The sequence below is a fragment of the Stegodyphus dumicola genome, chromosome 7 (assembly GCF_044657685.1).
Source record: "Stegodyphus dumicola isolate Sdum_Otavi_A_Nest chromosome 7, ASM4465768v1".
NCBI lineage: Eukaryota > Metazoa > Arthropoda > Arachnida > Araneae > Eresidae > Stegodyphus > Stegodyphus dumicola.
This window is the reverse complement of record NC_140774.1, coordinates 122,812,020-122,832,538: the sequence shown is the minus strand read 5'-3', so window position 1 is coordinate 122,832,538 and position 20,519 is coordinate 122,812,020. Positions and strand designations below refer to the sequence as shown.

The 20,519-nt window shown below is 33.4% G+C and overlaps 1 protein-coding gene across 1 annotated transcript in view; it reads right to left on the bottom strand.

The window, feature by feature from the left end:
* LOC118181323 (pyrokinin-1 receptor-like) overlaps positions 1-20,519 on the bottom strand; it is a 259,437-nt gene that overhangs the window by 83,353 nt on the left and 155,565 nt on the right. The window lies entirely within an intron of this gene.

Here is a 20,519-nt window from a genome sequence, read left to right as displayed (position 1 = left end):
ATCATGCATTTGAAGTGACTGAAAGTAGCTCTGTTATTTGAATGTATAATTCCCTCTCCTTTAGTTAACGTTAACGTTTAGTTATTGATGCTCGCAGACTCAATCATGTCCTAAGGGGAAACGTCATACATAGAGTGAAAAGGCACATAGATCATCAAGAGAGAAGTAAGTAGGTTATTGGTAATGCTGTGGAAGTCTACTTGTCAGAAGGTATAGAAATTCATTCCAAATGAAATTCGAATGCATTGGCATTTCAGATATTTTAGGCGAACAGATTTTGGCCTCTCTGTATGCAAAAAAGCTAAACAGAGAGCTATATGGAGTTTTCTTTTAGTAAAGAAATTCCCTCCTTGACCAAAATCTCGCGTCAGAACTTCGTTAAATAGAGGAATTCGTAAAAGAGAGTTCATTAAATAGAGATTTCATTGTATACAAAGATTATGCAAAGGATTCTGAGTAAATTTAGAGAATATGTAACTTATTAAGTATTGTAAAAAACATTTTACAGGATAAGCATTTGTATAAAAAATAAACGCAGCCCCAAAATGAAGTATAACTTTTCATATCGATATATGCATAAGGAGTGTAGTCATCCTTCTTAGAAATGCGAGATTATTTGTGGTATAAGATAATGTTCACAATGATATCAATCACTTCAACAAAAAATAATTTTAAGGAACTTAAATAAGATCTTGCATTATTTGTTTTTCTCCTGAAGAAAAAGGATTTGCTTGATCGCCCTCGAAATCTAGAGTTTAAAAAGAGTTTTATTTAAAGTTTATGCAAAACTAAAGAAGCTCCTTCTCTTAATTTTAAATTCTGCACTGACGTGTTTTTCTTCTATTAATGTTTTTGTATCTCAGAAAATAATATACGAAGGATTAACTATTTGTTCATTTCATAGGTTGATAAATTCTCAATGGAGAAATTTACTTTTGCAAGGATCTGAGTTATAATGCGTTCTTTTATAACCAAAGCAGAAATGCGAAAACAAGCATTTGAAGAATTATTATACTATTTTAAAACAAAATGACAGGTACTGACTAGTCTGTAAATTGCAAGTTACATTATGTCATCTTACATTAGAAAAGACAAATATATGTGCCTTGAACGCAATAATGTTTTTACTCGAAACATTGTGTACAGTGAAGTTTTCGATTTATTTCATGAGTTGTTTTGTTTTGTTAACTTTACTGTTCATTGTTGCAAAAAGTCTGAGTTTTATCGTAATTCATCCCCCTTCGTTTAATCCATATTTATTTATTATTTTTATTTTTGTTTAAGCTTATCGACAAGTCTCAAAATGCGTAGACAATTTTAAAACTGGATTTTTTCTCTACTTTTTAATTCTCTGATGCTCATTCGGTTCACTTATTCGCTAGAAAATCGAGGATTTACTTGTCTTCTTCTAATATATGATTAATTTATTGCAATGATAATAATCAATTTTACATTGACGATGGCAAATGGCAGATCATTATTTTTTTGTATGTGCTATAATATATTTTTATTGCTTTCATTATTTTCATTTCATTCCGAGGATTTGTTTTACACCTGCATCTTGTAATATCTATCTGATTCAACCTTATTTCTCGCCGCCCAGTACCCGGGCCCTTCGGTACCGCTCAGCCTACTGCGATACCGAAGGGCCCGGGTTCGAATCCCGGAGAAGGCATGGCTGTTTGTCCATGTGTAGTGACTTTGTGGCATTGGGAGGATCTAAATATATGCGATCCGAAGGTCGTCTCGTGTAGTTTGGTCTAAGGCGAGAGGGGTGGGAGGCTCTCAGAACAGCCCCCGGGCTGCTCTTCCTCAGAACTGGGGTGGAAATAGAAGTCCAGCCTCCTTGATGCTCTGGCCTCTGGCAACCATTCTTCCATGACATGCATGGACAAGGCAACAACAACAAACTTATCACCTTTTTTCTCCTACTTTTAAAGCACCTTCACTGTTATACATATCCTGCAGCATTAAAATAATCTTTTTACTACTAAGAAAGTAGTTTAAAATTCATCAATAACTTAAAATTCCTGAATAGGAATGAAAGACAGATATTTTCTTAAGGCAGATTGTATCGTCAGAAGCTATAATAACAGAAAAATTTAAAATTAAGTAATACGCTAATTTTTAACACCTTAACCCTCTGAGCGGCACGACCGTCTTTATTAATGTTTTGCCACTTGATGCATATTAACTTCTAATTTAAGATATTTTGCTTTCTTTCTTTAATAACGAAAATATCATCTTAAGGAATGTAAGTTTATGAAAAAGAGACTAAAATAAGTAATTGTGCAAATTTGACTAAGAAATACTGCTTGAATACAGATCTTCATAAGAAGATCTAACACGATGTGCCACTCAGAGATAGAAAAACTCCCTTGGAGATGTATTGTTTTAAGTATCGATAGCCTTTACGTCCGCGTTAAATAAAGGTTGTTGCTAATTAAACACATATAAGATTTTTCTTTCATTTTCAGTATAGTAAAAGCGCCTAACTAAACACACTTTAGATTAATCACTTAAAAGTAAATTTGTAGCCAAAAATAAACCTAGGATATAGCAGTATTTTTTGCAACAAATGTTATTATCTCCTATGTTCAAAACGTTTGCAGAAACGGCTTGTAGAGCAGTTCTGTTTGAAATGTAAAACGCTGTTACCTAGTTAACGTTCAGGGTTCATCAGTGGAAACCACTCAAATCTTGGTACACCTGCCATTAATGAAGCATTGATAAAACGCTGACTTTAAAATCTGGAAGTTAGATAATTTTAGATAGCTCAAATTGCCTGAAAACTTCAGTCATGCCAACTAGATTTAAAAGAACAGCATGCTCAGAGAGGAAGAAATCTGAAAAATAAAATGATTGTGGCAGAACAGGAATCTATTCCTGATCAAAGAAACCCAAGCTTCTATACTCAAGCGCTATTTGTTCTAAGTCCGACATCGCGTCGAATGGTGGGGAAGATGCATTAGTTCCGTTTGTTCTATAACATGAACTCACTGTCGTGGCAGATCTACAGCTATTGACGTCCCGGGCAAAAATCTCCCTGGGGCCTTCTTATTAGAATGATCGCGATACAAGCTATTAATATAAATACATAATTAGAATTTATTTAATAAAAATTAAATAGTTGAAACTGTTTGGAAAACGAAAAAAAAAAAAAAAAACACTTAAGACTAACAACTTAAAAACTAAAGGAAAAACAACTTACATCTAGCAGACAATCATATATTTTAAAAAAGCTTATTCATTTGCCATTTATGATAACTTAATTCGGACGACTTTTAGCATTTCTGTCAATAAAAAGAGCTAAAATTGTTTTTGCGAAATTTGACTTCTGAAATTTTTTTTAAAAAACTACATCAAAATTTAATGTTTTTAGTACTGAATTTTCCATAAAAAGGCAAGCCAAACCGTCAAGTCTCACTTGTCTCATTGTTGATCGAAGATAGCTTTTTTAAACTTGAAGTTTTAAGCTTCAAGTTTAAAAAATCTTCTCTTGCAAGAAGCAACTGAAACAAACACTGTCAAAAATGTCCTTAAAGCCATAAATAACTTAGCTACTGATTCTTCGGAGACCATTTCGACAATAAACGTTAACATTTTCAATGCAGACTTATGCTGAGAGTTGCCGCTTTTTATACTCCTACATATAAATACATAAAAACGTAAGGTTCTTCGGAGCAATCCCCGATAAAAGGCTCGAAATGATCAACGCCCTCTCCCCTTCGGTACGCCCCGATTACTCCATACAGTTTTTCTTCTTTCTCTAAACATTTTGATATCTCAATTAAAACATTGCAAGTTTCTGCATGTTGCATAATCTTTACCCGCAGATTTAATGAAAATAGAGGCATAGTTAGAGGGTAATAAACAACATAAATTTCTAATAACTTAATTTAAAAGTAAAATGAAAAATTTTTAATAATATGCATTATCATCTGCATCCATAAAACTATATCTAACGGCTTTAATAAAATTTTATTGTAGCATATGCTCGTACACTGCAAACTTCTATATGTAATTCTTTATATAAATTTACTCAAACGGTAATATGCTTCTATGATATTTTAAAATTTCTCTTATCTATAATATTACCTCTCCTCTAACCGAAGCTTGAAATTTTACTTCCTTATAGCAATAGAAGTACTGTAATTGTAAGATATAGAAGAACTGTAGAACTTATAGAACTTATAGAACTTATAGAACTTATAGAAGTACTGTAATTGTAAAACCTTTCGGGCATCATATTTAAACGAAAATATACATTTTTATTGCTCTCTAATTCATTTGAACAATTTCTTTGCTTGAAATCCGTACGTAGGTACAGAATAAAGAACTGTTTTCTCCAAAACGAATTCTAAAATGGATTTAGAATGGATTCAAAGAAGAATTTTTCATGATGTCTGTATGCACGTACTGCATGTTTTGCTTTACATATGATTGAATTATGTTGTTCTTATGTTCCAGTTAAGGTTATTTATGCCTTTAGTTAATTTGCATGCAATAGTGTTTTAGAACTATCAAGAATTAAAAAATGGCGTTACGTCTAGTTTGGCGCCTATGTCTTCATTTCAAATTCTTATAGTAGTAAAGTTAATTCAGTTGGTGCTACAGCTTTAGTGACTTTTCGTCCAGTGAGACCAAAACTGTAACCCTTTGCGGCATAGTGTGTCCGGTCTGGACACACCTAAAAATTTCCTTCTGTACGCACAGAAAAATTGAATGAAAAAGGATTTATAGGTTACTCTGAACCTTCTTTATTTATAATAGATGGCAGCTCAACACAAACCAGTCCATATATTTTAGCCATGTTTAGTTTTTTAAGACCCTCATTTTTCAAAGAAATCTTCCAGATTTTTTTAGGGTATAAAAGGAATTGTTTGAAAAGAAATTTCTATGTTATTTTTTGACTGAATGCTAATATCCTTATTCTATATTAATTTTAAATTTTTACCTTGAAATCTTGCCTAAAATCAAACGGCGAACCTTTGGTGTGCCCAGGCCGGGCTTACCGATAATCTAGGACAACTGAGAGTCTGTATTCTTTGTTTCTCCGCATCTCATCGGTCAGTTCATTGACAACAATGCTCGTTTCAGCACTCTTTCCGAAGCTCTATTCAATCAGTGGGCCCTCTTCGGGCACACCCACAGAAATAAACGATAAGTGCTATCTTCACAAAATTTTACTTGTGTACTCCTCTAGGCCTAATTAGACTGCCTACCTTTTCTTTTTAATCAAAATTCCGAATTTAAAAGGTAGCGTGCCAGAAAGGGTTAATTAAATTTTTTTCTGCACTGAAAATTTTTATTTTTTGCCCGTAGGCCAAATTACTTGTTTTCCTGTACACACTCTAATTTTAATTGCCAAAAAAAAAAAAAAAAAAAAAAAAAACTGTAATTGGTGTTATAGGTTTTTTTTTTGTATTTAACAATTTTTAATGAAGCTATTTTTTGCTTGCCACAAAGTCAGAACTGAATTAATTGAATGAAAAATATACCTGTTATGAAATTCGAAGAACAAGTTTAAATGAATTGCATCAAAAATTGGCGTAATTTAATAGGCCGTACAAGGAAGTCATGAAGTATCCATATCAGATTTTTTTTATTTAGTTTTAATTTTATTTAATAGTAAAAATTATTTTTACTAGTTGGTAATAGTAATTACTATCTTTAATTAAGAATGTAAGTAAAATATTTTGGAGGTTTTTTATGGCTTTCAGTGTTTTATATTTTTAATTTAAAATTTTTTAATGAAAAACAACTTTTTGGAGATATTAAATTTGAATCTGAAGTTCTCAAATTGAAATTTTCGTTGTTATTTAACCTCAAAATGTAATGAAGATGTCATAACAGAATTGAAATAGAAAATCGGAAATAAGTGTTTTAGTCATAGTTATATCCAGAGATAAATAAAAATATTACTCTTAGCCTTCAGTAACTTTACTAAACATTGAAGAATTACAGCTATTTCATGGTCAGCTTGCGAATATGTACATTAAATCAGACTTATTTTATCCATAATTCTAAATAAGAATGAATATGCAGATGTTTAAACACTACACATATTGGCCCAGAATGTTCTCGAACACAACCGAAAGCTATATAAACCCTGCTGGTCCGCAGTCAGTCAGTAGTATTGAGTGTGCCTCGTCGTGAGGGTGAGTGAGAGTGCCTCGTCTAGAGCGCGTGATAGTCAGCATCGAGTTGGTGTCTCGTCTAGCGAGTCAATCCCTGCTGAGTCGATCGAGTTGACAGCCGGGCAGCGAGTGCCGAGCGGGTTGTCGAGTTCACCGAAGGAGTCTGTTAGTGTATCGCGTTTAGTGCATCGTCGAGAGAAGCTCTCGTGAGCTCGAGGAACGACTGAACCGAGTGGGAGCTGTGCTCTGAGTGTCGTTGAGTGCATCGCGAGTTGTAGCGTGGAGAGTCTCGAGAGTACTTGGAGCTCCGAGAACGACCAAGCAGAGTCGGGAGCTGCATTCTAGTGCTTTGCCGTGAAGCTGTCTCCACCGTGATAGCCTGATAACCTGGAGTTTGCGTCGCTGATCGTGTCAGCGTGTTTATAGTAGTTCATCGACGACTGTAAAAACGTGTTTTGGAACTGTCCTCACAATATTGGTTAATAAAGTGTGTTTCGATACTTCATCAAGTGCCGTCGTTATTCAGTCCAAATCTACGAACCCCGTACGAACGTGAAGGAAGAAAATAACGTAACAACTGGTGTGAGAAGAAAAGAAAAACACAACAATATTGCTGTAAATTTCTGCACCTGAATATTTGTGTTTGCAAGATTGCATTTTGGGAAGAAGCGGCTATTGATGTAATGTTATAATGTTATTCTTAATCTAATATTTGACTACATATTATTATGTGTCATAACTATTTATAAACACGCATTGCGTTTATAAATATTTATTTAGCGTATAGTAGTGTATATCTTGGAAATTTGTTTTCAGTTGGAAAAATAACTCAGTCAAAAGCAAGAAAGTCTACCTATGGACTTTGGCCAAAACTGTAGTCATTAAACTGCACACATTTTTTTTCGATATTTTGCCAACTTGACGACTTCCTAAAGTTTTTGAAAAATATATTTTCGAAGACTTGGGAGCGATTCTTCTCGAAACTACCAGAAGGTCGGGAAACCCTACATATCCCACTGAGTCTGGAAAGTCTGTGCAGTTCAGAGATTCAGCTAAGTCAATCTATAATTGCAAGATTCTGAACTGGTTTATATAGATAATTTGCGGTATTTCTCCAGTGGTAAAAGGAGAATAGCCTAATCTTTTTTACTCTCCTTGAGCTTTTTACAGTTGTTTACTTTACTTGAACTAGTCTTATTTATTTAAAGAAGTCTCCATTTCTTCCATCTCATCTGAAGTTGCTAAAAGAAGTCTCCACAAACTCGTACCTCACAAGAATATCCTTGACTACTTAAATTGTAATTTCTTCGTAAAAACTGTAACTGAAATTTAATTGTACATCGGTAATGCGTTTATTACATGTATCCGTTCTTTTTTTGTTTCTTCTTCATTCAATCCTTCTCTTTCTTAACGCCTGCTCTTCTCTTTACTTAAGATCAGAAATGAAATTGTTTCTTATGGCATAAAATTTTCTTCTATATTAAAATAGTTTATTATTTATTAGTTAATGAAACAAGCCATTTAAAAGAAAAATGTACATTACAATATATTTTAATGCTTTTCGTTTTTACGTTCGGAACAGACAAACCCAACCGAAATTCGAGTTTTCAAAATTTAGCTTTACACAAAAAATTTTTGTTGATTCCTAGACATCTAGGCACGCAATGGGACATCGACGAAAGGTCCACGTTTTCCCCACTGGCATTGTATTTCACTAAAATGTTTGCATTATATATTCTTTCTAATGTACACTTTTATCATTAGGGTAAGGGGGGAAAAAGAGTGGGGAAAGGAAAATTCATAACTTAGAGAATGGCAACAAACTTTTGGGAGGTCAAAAACAGTTTACCGTAAAGTGTTGCTGTCACGTTAAGTAGGGATTAACTAAAATCATTTTCAAGTATGTTCGAATAAATTCTAAACGATTCTGTAAGTAAATTCTCCGTCCCCTGCGTGTTTGCTTAATTCATTAACGAGCTATTTTCGTGTTATGCAAATACTTTTATAAACATTTTAAAAACGAACTTTAAGATATTTCAGCGCCATAATATTATATGCTGATCAAACTGTGATAAAAATATTGAGTATTAAAAATATGATTATATTATTGTATTAAATGTAGATTAATATTTGATAAGTTACTGTTTTTTTTATTTATTTTACTAAATATAGCAATAAAGAAAACACACTTCAACGTTTTTTTACTATTTCGTTAGTCATAGACTAGTAGCGTTCCCTATAAATAACATTTTCCCTCGTGGTACTAAGTTCTGTATAGGCAGCTAGTTGATTACAGGGCATTTTTAACAGTAATGTTTTTATTTATAAATACAAAATGATGATATTAAATGTTCCTGAGAACCTCAGATATGGTGAATAACTTTTACCAAAGAAATAATGAATAACAAATAAACAAATGCTGCAAAAGAGGTACTGAACCAAATTTATATTATCTATTTGAATTAAATATAAGAGGAATCAAAAGTATCTGGCGAAAATGTAAATGCAGATGGAGGGGATTAAAATATGGAGAATTTTGTAAGGGAGTATATGGAAACGGTTAGTTGAAGTGATACAATTTGCTGTTGAGCTTAGATAAAAGCATTCTTGCTGGTGTAAATTGTCATACTTAATCGCATTTGAAGTCTCATAACTCGGTACCACCCTAAATTAAAAAAATTCCCTTTTCTAAGTTCCTACTGCGCAGTACCTCTTCTAAATTCAGCCATCCCAAATTTTTTTTTCTTGTTTGGTCCTCGTCTACATTCTGTGACCCCGACCCCTAAATTCTGACATCCAGTTGCGGCTGTACCAAGTTGCATCTGCTCTGGCCTGGTGAGGAGGGTAGTTAGCATTTTTCCATTTGACCTAAGCAATAAGTGAAATCTCAACGATGTCACGTCTATATCTCATTATACTAGATTTGATCTGAATTTCTAATATCCGGAAGTTTCCGAAATCAGAATCGTCAAAGTTTTGACGATTCCGGATCTTATAATTTGTACTGTAATTTGTCTTTTCTATAAATGAAGGGAGACTCTTCAGTGTTCTTACAGTGAGCGACTAATGGTTCTCTAAATTATGAGTACCAAACGTATAGCAAATGTGTGTGTGTGGGGGGGAAAGGTAAGAAAATGGAACAGGATATAGTCACATGATTTTAAAATTCAACGGGAATGAAAATTTCACTACTTCTCATATATAAAGGGAACTGTATTTAGTAATAATTCATCCCATTGTCTTGAACAATCAAGGCAAAATTCTATTGAGTTTTTGAAGTAGGTAACAGAAGATACTAAGTTTAGAAGTATCCTGGTGTAGAGGTGTAAGAACCAAATAATTCACGCGACAACATACCAGGACACAGTGAACTGAAATTTATTGGCATAAATGAAGCATGCAGTGATCATTCATTCGTACGATGAAAATAATTGAGTAAATGCTTACACATATAACATAATATGTTTAGTTCAGGTAAGTCTGTAAAATTAAATTCGCTTTATTCAGTTTCTCTTTGATTAACCAAACCTGCAAGCTAATTTAATCAAATTTTTAAAAGCTATTCAAATCCATTAAGAATTTTCATACACTAATTCATGCAAACAATGCAAGCATTTTTGATTTGGAGAACATCACAATGAATTACTGAATAATTTACTGAATAATCATAGATAGAAAATTTATTCATTAAGAAAGTGAATAAAGCGATTTAGAGTTTTCTGGAGGGGATAAATCTGATTAATAGCTCAAAAATTTCTCTCTGGGAGAAAAAGTGCGTTTTCTATCATTTCGTACGAAATTCCTATCATTTCGAAAGTTTGTACATCTCGTACGATATTATGTGTTTGTTCATATTAATTAATGAAGTGATCTTCATTTGGATTGTATAGTAAAAGTGGTTATTACTTTATTTTCCGTTCGTCAAGATCAAGTATTGGAAAATTCTTCTTTCCTTAGCATAAGAAGAGAAAATCAAATATCCTTAGCAAAATCCCCAGCGGATTGCTGCTACAGAATATTGATTCAATTTGTGTTTTATGGAAGAACATTTAATTAAATTAAGTAACCACCTTTTATTCAAAACTTTTTCTCTATTTCCTATCAGTACACTTCCTTAATTTCGAAGAATTTTAATCACTAAAATCCATTATTAAAATTATATAATTAAAACAAACCTATCTATTTATTTCTCTCTCTCTCTATATATATATACATATCTATATATTGGTAAGCTCTAGTACGTAATTTAATTGTTTTTGCTCACTTGCATTAAAGATTACGATTTTTCTTTCTATTCCTAGGAGATAATATTATATACAGGGTGTCCCGTAAATGTTGCGACAAACTTATGGGAGCTGTAGGACACATCATAAGGATTAAGAATTGCATAGGAACCCCATGCCTAGAAACATCATTGTAGGTCGCCAGAAGATGATCTACAGAAGAGTGGTAGTAGGAAGTGAGGTTTGCCTCATTTCACGTGTAGGCACCATACGAAGAACATGGAACGCTATACGAACGGAAAGCTTGCAGATATGCACTTAGTGTATGGAATAGCTGAGGATAATGGACGAGCCGCTGCACGCATTTATCGATAACGCTTCCCGACAGACATCAACCACACCACAGTTTTTTTGCACGTCTGCATCAAAATTTGTGCGACTACGGGTCATTAAGAAGTGGCAGGAAAAGTGAAGCCAGGCGACGATCGACTCGCTCGGTCTTTAGGGAAGAAAGTGTGTTGGATACGTTGGAGAGTAATCCAAGGACCAGCATACGTGCCATTGCCTCTCAATTAAGAATGTCTCGTACCAGTGCCCAGCGTGTCTTGAACGCCGAGTCCCTCCCTGCCTTTCGTCTCCAAAGTGCTTAGTTACTGCTCCCCGATAACCATCCTGAACATGTGCGTTTCGCACAGTGGTTTCTGAAAGAAAGTGCTCGTTATGTTAATTTCCTAGCGTATGTGTTGTTCACGGATGAGACCACATTCAGTAGGGATTCAATAGGGATATTCAGTCACCACAATCAGCATTTGTGGGCTCAAGACAGCCCCCACGGTGTGCGGCACCACATACCACAACAACGCTTCAAAGTTAATGTATGGGCGGGTTTGATCGGGGACTGCTTAGTCGGGTCCTACCTTTTACCATCCAGGTTGAATGCAACGAATTAACTGATCTTTCTGGAGCAGGCTCTTCCTGGATTGCTTGACGATGTTCCACCACATGTGAGGCGATCGATGGATTGGGTGTGGGGGACAGGTTGCTTGGTGCCCACGCTCAGCGGATTTATCGAACTTTTATTTCCTTTTGTGGGATCCAAAGTGTCGTGTATCACGCCATCCAAAGTGCCGTGTATCACGATCATCTTGTGTCTGAAATATATCTCGTGACAAGATTCGCCTGCCCAGCTGCTACAATAAAAAACTTCCGGTGTGTTTGAACATGTCTGCCAATCAATGGTCCGTCGGTGTCAGTCATGTTTGCCGTCTGATGTTGAGGATTTCGAGCATCTGTTGTAACATTCAAGCTGTTGCACACCATTTTCATTCATGCCCAATATATGTTTCAAATTAATCACTGTCTTGTTTCCTTTCCAACCTTCACCTCTGCTACGACTTACCCCTGAAATGGATTAAGAATTGCTTTGGTATGGGTTCCTAAGCAATTCTTAATCTTTATGATGTGTTCTACCTCTCCTAGAAGTTTCTTGCAACATTTAAGGGTCACCCTGTATTTATATATTATTTGAAGATTTATTTTAATTACTATTAAAGGTAAATAAATTAAAAACGTATTGTCGAATTTTGAACAGAAACTTATAAACACTTTTCCTAAGTACATGTTTAAAGAAAAATAAGTTGTTGTTGTGACTTATCTCACTTGTCTCATAGTAGCATTAGAACAAGCTCATGGAATTCAACATGTCAAAGAGTGCAAGATTGCGCTTGTCGTTAGGAAGAACCTTGAGTACCATACAGGTGACAGTACGACTTTGCTCAGTTTCGCCCCCAATTTTGATGGAAAGCATCTGTGAGTTTACGGATCCTACCCCTCTTCACCTACCACCTTCTCGAGAGGACTTTCGGCTCACCGCATGTTTAGAGTGGCCCCATCCCGTACAAACACTATACATTTACAGTCATGCGCCTTCTCTGGAATCCGAACCTGGCCCCTTCGGTGCAGTCGCTAATCACTAATCCGGTTGTACTGTGAAGAAATAAGTTGTTTCAGTGTTTCAGAAATTCTTATGAAATAAAATTTGATTAAAAGACCAAACAGTCCTTTGGATAAAATATAACCTTTTCAGAATATTAAATTACATAAAAGTCTAGAATGACGCAGGTATCAATCATTTTGTATCATTAATGTGACTGATGAATACTTTTCGCTCGTTATTGATGAATACAAACATCTGAATCTACTGCAAATATCTATCATCTGCAAACCTGATACTTGTAAAAATTACCTTTCCATAGTCCTTCTAATTAAAAGTTATTATTACTCATACTCACTGATTATTGTGTAATTTTTATTTCTGCTAAACATTATTTACTTTATGTTATTAAAGCAGTAAATTGTACTCTTACCAACTATTTTGCTTTAAAAAGTCTGATTAAAAATTAAGGGACATTCTTTAAGAAACTGAAAGCAGTAAACACGTTAAAGAAAATTGTTTAGATATGCTTACTGTTTTTATCTTGCGGTTGTATTATGGTAAAACTGATACTATTGCCACCTTACTCGTAGAAAATATTTGTTGCAAGCCTCATGCACAAACGACCAAGTGAAAGGAAATACGCAGCTACATCTTAAATAATTAAGTAATATCCTAATATTTATCTCCCATTTGACTTCCAGTTTTGAGCTTGTAAGGTTTAGAACATGTGATACTATGCACTGAGATATCGAATGCCAACATTCGTTTCTGGATGCTACTGCATAAAGAACTATCCCAGTGTGTGCTTTCGCAGTATAAATGCATATGGAAGATCCATGACCAGACAGTCAAACAGCTCGTTGATAACGTATTTACGAAAAACGTAACGACTTAAAAAAAAAAAAAAAAAAAAAAAAAAAAAAAATTCCAGCTTTTTCAGAGAGAGCAAAACGTTAAACAATAAAAGGTGCTTATATGATTCAATGAAAGTTTGTGCTCTTTCTTTTGTATTTATCATCAAAAACCCGCACAGAATTTCGGGTGACCCAATATATCTATCAGAAATAATAAACTATAATACACTAATTGGAATCCATAAATAAAAGTATCATATTTTTCTTTGCAGCAACGCAAACTAAAAGCAGGTTACACTCAAGTAATAAATGAAGTAAAGTTTTACTACTCAAATTTAGAAAAACACTATTTAAAAAAAAAAAAAATATTTCCGGAAATGCTATCCATAATGTTTCCAAACAGCAACACTGATAAGTAAATGATTAAGATAATGAAAAAAAAAAAACGCTGCAGCATTTAATTTTTTAATCCAAGAAATTAATTAAAATTTTATAAAGCATCTACGTGTTTGTATGCATTGTTTCAAGTAGCAGGTTTATTGTTTCACTAAATTTATAAGTGCTTTCATGGAGGATCAACTAAGATTAATTTTAAAATTCAAGTTGGCTCTAACTTCATTTACACACACTTGCTTTCATTATGATTATTACGAAAGTTGTTGCTTTTAGGGCACGAAAATAATTCCTTTTTCCTAAATTTAGACTCAGAGAAACCTTAAAAATAAATCTGACAGAGTGATTTATGGTAACACGGAAACAATTACGTCAATGATTTGTCGTCCGCTGCAGGTACAGAATCGTTTCACGACAGATGTATTTCTGAACGCAAAAAATAAAGCAACGTTAATAAGGAAATGTTACGAGCCTCCAATAGTAATTAATCACATCATAGTTTCCACTGATTTAACTCGAGCGCTGTAAAAGTGATTGAAAATAATAGCCGTTCCTCTCCGAATAGAAAAGGTTACATTAAAAACAATACATTTTTCGTGATGCTGTAGTAGAATTTACTTTCTGGAGAAAAGGTCAGAATATTGTAGTACATTTATTAATGTTTATATTGCTTAATTTATTCAAGGCATACTATTCAACATAATCGATTTCGATTTCTTAGATATTGGCAAAGCACACGATGACTGTCTATCTAAGACAGCGGCCGAGCGGTAAAATCACTGAGCACTGGGAATTGACCCGAGTTTGCATCCAGGCTAACAGAGTGGCTGTATGGAAATTATTTCCGGTTTTCGTACGTGTTTACATGAACACGAAAATTATTTGCATTAAAAATTCCTCCACTGAGACTTTCCTTTACTTAGGCAAATAGCCCTCGAGTGCTTTGTTATAATTTAAATATCCACGATCCTGCCTGATCCTATGGGTACCTCATACATTTGACAGACATCAAATTTCATTGTTTATTATCAGCTGCTGTTTTCTGCAAATAAGATGGAGTGACGTACACTCCGAAAAAAAAAAAAGGGGGCGACAGCTCCTAATATCTCCCGTTCTACTCGGCCGATTGACGACGAAATTAAACTTGCGTTTTTCATGTCCCGATAGCGCGACTTAGGATATGTATTAGATTTATATACACGCAACATGCACATCGCAATCTTCTTATTCTGATGCGCATGTGTCTCGCGAAGCACAACAGAAAGAATTTCCTTTTTTTCTCTTCTCCCTTTCTTTATTAGCTAATACCAAAGAGGTTTGTATGTTTTAAATTATGCCATCTAGAAAGCACAATTTTGATTGATTATTGCTTTCTGATGATAGATTCATTCTTTTAGAAATGTGGTTTTGGCAAGAGTTTTTCATTCATTGCTTTGGATACTGGACTGCTGATTGTTTTCTCTTGAAAATGTGAGATTTATTGCTTAATTCATTGTAATTTTTTTATATTATGTTTTAATTATATAAAAGTTTTGCAAGGTTTTCTTAGGAAACAAAGTTCTTAACTTCCTTTATACCATTTGAATCCTTAAGATTTTGCAACGGGAAGTTTGTTAATTTGTTTATTAGGATAAATAATATTTGTGTTAAGGAATATTGCTTATTTCATTGTAATTTTTTTATGTATAAACATTTTATTTAAATTTCTTTTATATATATATATATATATATATAAAGTTGTTTTTCAGAGTTTCTACAGTTGCTCTGTACAGCTTTTAAATTTAATGTTTGGTATTGCTTTAGGCATTTTTCTGGTACATTTAAAAGAGACGAAGACTGGCCGCGTAGCGTCTAGTATATATATATATAATTAAAAGATAATCAGTAAATTAAAAATTAAATAAAAAACATCTACAAGTAAACTTATTACATTAAAACTAAAACAAAACAATTTGATAAAATAACATTATAAAAATAATATAAATATTGCTGATTCCTCTGTCTTTTTCCAGAAGCATCCGAAGAATTTTAACAGAGCCACGTTTCTGAATTATCTCTGAATGATTATAAATCTTGAAAGGATTCAAAAGAAAGTGCCAAATAAAAAATTAATTTGATTACAATTTATTATTTAAATCCACTTAAAGGGAAATCATTTAAATTTTTTTTTAAATTTTCATTAATTCATCAATATATAACATGCTCCGACGTGACCTTAAAACAAAATAAAATAATAATAATTTTTTCTTTATTTAGACTTATCTTTGTTTATTTTTAGTCTTTTTTTTACTTTTTTACACTGTTTATTATCAATTTTTTCATACTGCTTATTTTAGTGTTTTTTTATTAATTTTGTTTTTGGGTTAACCCGTGGGCAAGTATAACACTTATAACAAGTATAACTCATGGGCAGCTTACAAATGATAGCAGACTTGAGCCTGTTTCGTCCCAGTTTTGAAACAGAGTAGTATCCTCGAAATGTATCCATCCGGGTATTTCCTCCAAAAGTCTCCCCTTTCTTCTCCTACTACCAAACCACTCCACAGAGCTTTCCGCTCACCGTATGTTTTAAAAGCCTCCATTTAAAAGCTTCCAGGCTGCAAAGACACTATATATATATATATAATATAGTTTAGTCATTGTCATTTATATGTTTAGTAGCAATAATCCTAAATGTATACCTGAATAGGTTACTTATAATTGATTCAAACTGCCCGACATTTTGAATGAATATCATTAATAACAACGTCACTGAGTTATTTTTATTAATCCTTTTTTAGCTATGAGATAATCAAAAAAAATAATTCTTTTCTCTCCTGACAAAATATTTTCATGTTTTAAAAACGTTTAGAATTGTTGAGTACTTATTCGTAAAATACATTTATGAATATGAATGGAAGTATCAAAACATGCTATTCCTTGCTGTCATAAATGTAAATTAGATTGTTCAGTCTTCCTTTTTTCGATCATTGTTAGTCATTCAGATTTCAAAATTGAAAATTTGTAAGCCTTAATTGTTATATAATATGATAATTCGAAATTTATGGATTTAAACACTTTTTCAAATAAAGTCTTAGGTATTGGTTCCATTCAGGTATACTAAGAAATTGACAACATTGATTAGTATCATCAGCAATGTTTATTAAAATGATTACAGGAAAGTAAAGGAATAGGCTTAGTAGTTCCAAACCTCCGAGCCGCCTAGTCTGTATAGTAGTTAGTGGCCCTGGCTGTGCAGCAGTCCGTGTTTGCGGTAGCGATGGGCCCGAGTCCGAATCACGTAGAAGGCACGGCTATACCTATCCGTCTCTTCATAGGAGGCAATGATGGCCAACTATTACGTGCTTGTATAATGAAATAGCCACCGCTTCCGGCTCTCGTAATGGCGCAAGGCGAATGGCTATGAAATAAAACGCCCTGTCATTTAAAAAAATGTTCATGACTTCCATCATAAAGTACGTTTGATTATTAAAAAACAAACTATGGTCTGTTACTTTTAAATACGTTTACTGTCGTTTGCATTTTACGTCTGCTACTTTAAAATAAATTTATCTACAGCAAAACTATAGGACTAATGTCCATACCAAATTTCATTTCAGGTTCATACCAAATCGAAAATTGACGAAAACATCATTCTTAAGTCTTAGTCTTCAATACTCAATTCTTGTAAATCTAAACAACTTTTATCAGGTTCATGTAGCTTGCTTGAGTCCTTCGCAGAACTCATCTTTTGGAATACGGTTTAGTCTTCGATTAGTATTTTCCGAATCAGTGTTATTCAAGTAATGAACTTTGAGGTAACGTAGGATGTAGAAAAGAGTCTGCAGGTGCCAAATCTGATAAATAAGGGGAGTGGAGGAAATTTATCATTCTTTCCTTTACTAAAAATTGCTTGCCATAAACGTTAATTATGTGAGGCAGAAGAATTCCTCCAGCAGAAACCAGTTATTCGCTTGAGATTTTACAGGCTTAGCGCGTTGAATTCTCTTCAGAAGTTTCTCCGTTCGTTTTTATAAAACGAGGAGTTCACATTTTGTCCTTTCGGACAGAATTCATTGAGAATTATACTTCTCCAATCAAAAGCGTTCAACAACAAGGTCTTCACTCTTCATTCAGAAATCTTGAATTTACTGAAGCCGTGAGAATCTTATCCAACCCAAACAGATGCATTGTTGTATTGGTGTCCGCCGATAACATCGCGGCAAAAACATCGCAGACGAAAACGTCGCGGAGAAAACAACGCAAGGAGAAAACGTCGTGCTACAAAACATCGTGGGAGAAAACATCGCAAAGAGAAAACATCGCAGTTCTAAAACATCGTGGTACAAAACATCGTCGTCGAAAATAAAGCGGTTCAAAAACTTCGCAGTTTAAAAACATCGTCGTCGAAAATATCGTGGTAAAAAATGAAGTATCTACAAATCATCGCATGACGATAACATCGCAGACATTTTTTTTCAGGTTTTAATAATTGGAAATGGATATTCCCATAATGATTTGTGAGCGCAAGATGTAAAGAAGGATAATTTTTACTTTCACAATTTTTTAAATAACTAATAAATTTTTGCTGAAAAAGTAAGAAGGAAACTTAAGCATAGATAATTAAATGCAACTTATAGCTTATACTTTTCATGAAAAATTACCAGTAAAAGCATTACAAAAATTATTTATTAATGGCCTTTGTTAGTTAACTATGTCGGTTTAAAATTCCATTAAGTGCTATAACTTGCATTAATTTTCTATGCTTAAGTTTCCTTCTTATTTTCTCAGCAAAAATTTATTAGTTAATAAAAAATATGAAAGTAAAAATTATCCTTCTTTCCATCTTGCGCTCACAAACATTATGGGAATATAAATTTACAGTTATTAAAGAATGTCTGCGAAAAGCATGTCTGAAAAAAGCATATCTGCGATGTTATCGTCATGCGACGATTTGTAGATACTTTATTTTTTACCACGACATTTTCGACGACGATGTTTTTAAACTGCGAAGTTTTTGAACCGCTTTATTTTCGACGACGATGTTTTGTACCACGATGTTTTAGGACTGTGATGTTTTCTCTTTGCGATGTTTTCTCCCACGATGTTTTGTAGCACGACGTTTTTGCCTTGCGTTGTTTTCTCCGCGACGTTTTCGTCCGCGATGTTTTTGCCGCGATGTTTTCGGCTGTAACCGTTGTATTTGTCTAGTTTTCTGAGAAAGAAATCGATCTCTCTTATCTAGATACCTCAGATTTTATCTCAGTTTGAAATTTCCGTTTGATGCGGATCATTTTCTCCTTTCGTTTTTTCCTTGGCATTTAACATCGAGTCCATTTTTCTTGTATCCGCCTTTTGGGAGGAAGAAAGCAGATAGGGAGTAGATGTAGCTCATTAACTTCTAGAAATATATTCTGTATGCATATAGAGTTTTGTTTCTATATGCATACAAATTGGAAAGTAATAGTATGCAAGCCACTTGTCATTCATATCTGTAAGCTTTAATTTAAATTTTCTTTATTTTAGAATGTGCCAAAAAAGTAAAATTAAATGCATGACTGCCATGTATGTAATTTTAAGTTAGTGATTTGAAAATTTGAATTAACATTTGTACTGAAAAATAAAACAGATATCAAACCAGGGAAATATTTACCAAATAAATAAATTAAATAAGTTTATTGGTAAAATTCGCTTCGCTGTTAAAATTTGAATTAGCAAACAAATTGTACAAATCTTTAAAAAGATGACTAAAATTTATTTCGTAGTTACACATATTAACGATTCTTTAAATGATTTCTAGCCAATGAAGGTATAGTACCTAAGTATTATAAGAAATAAGAAAAGCTATTACTATAGTAAATATTAAATGGAAGGATCAATATTATTTAGCCCAGTTTTGATGAAAATCTGTGCAAATATTTGATTCGTATTTTGGATTTTGGATTGTTATAAAGGTAAAGATAGTTTTCATTGGTCTGTTACGTTTTATGTAATAATTTTAAATGTTATGTTTGTTGAAATGAATCTGTGACCAATTATATATATATATATATATATATATATAATAAAAAATATGTAAAAGATTAAATTAGCAACGTAAATTTCTCTTCTCAATTCCAAAAATAGTATCCTCTCTCTGCACTGCGTCACTTCTAGATTAATCCATATCATAAAACTCTCAAATAATTCTGATGATGTAAACGGAACTATAAGTCAAGCATCCAATATTAATTTTACAGTAATATTAACTATCCAATCAAAATGCATTGAGAACCAAAATTAACTATATCTGAATTAAGATTTTACCCTGAACATAACGCACTTGTCTTCAATGCTTTGGCCTTAGCTGAACTGCTATCTGCCTGCTCTTTCTTTCTTATTCCAAATTTATTTAGAATATGAAACTTTTCTGTATACGCAGAATTAATATTCCAACTTGTTTGTGGCCGCAACATATTTGCTGAAATAAAAATGAAGATTTAATCTGCCTTCGACTCCAATTTCCTAGCATTATGAATTAACACTTCTACGCCATCAAAAGATCTGCTAGTCTTCGGGAAACGTTTAAATAACTAAATATCTCATTTAGAGCCAAGATATTAGCCGGAACTCTCCTAGCTGGCTTTGGCAAAAATTTGTGTTTGCATGTTGACGATATTTGGCGATGTTTCGCCACCTGGATAGTTTTTTGAAATTTTTCGCATAATGCAGCTATATATAACATATAACTATAGAAGCGATGTTTTCTGAGGATTCTAGAAGGATGAACAGCCCTATATAAAAGACTGTGTTGACCGTGGAGTTAGTTCGGTTCAAACTGTTAGCTGAGTGAGTCGTGAATTTAGAGTTGTACATTAGAGTTTACTCTGTGAGAGATATTGGTGGTGAGAGATATTCTTTGTATGTTAGGAAAAATTCTCCTTTTCTCCGTGGTTTTCCTGAGCTTTTTATACCTTTTTTACTTCCTTGTACGAAGTAAAAAGGAAGTATTGTA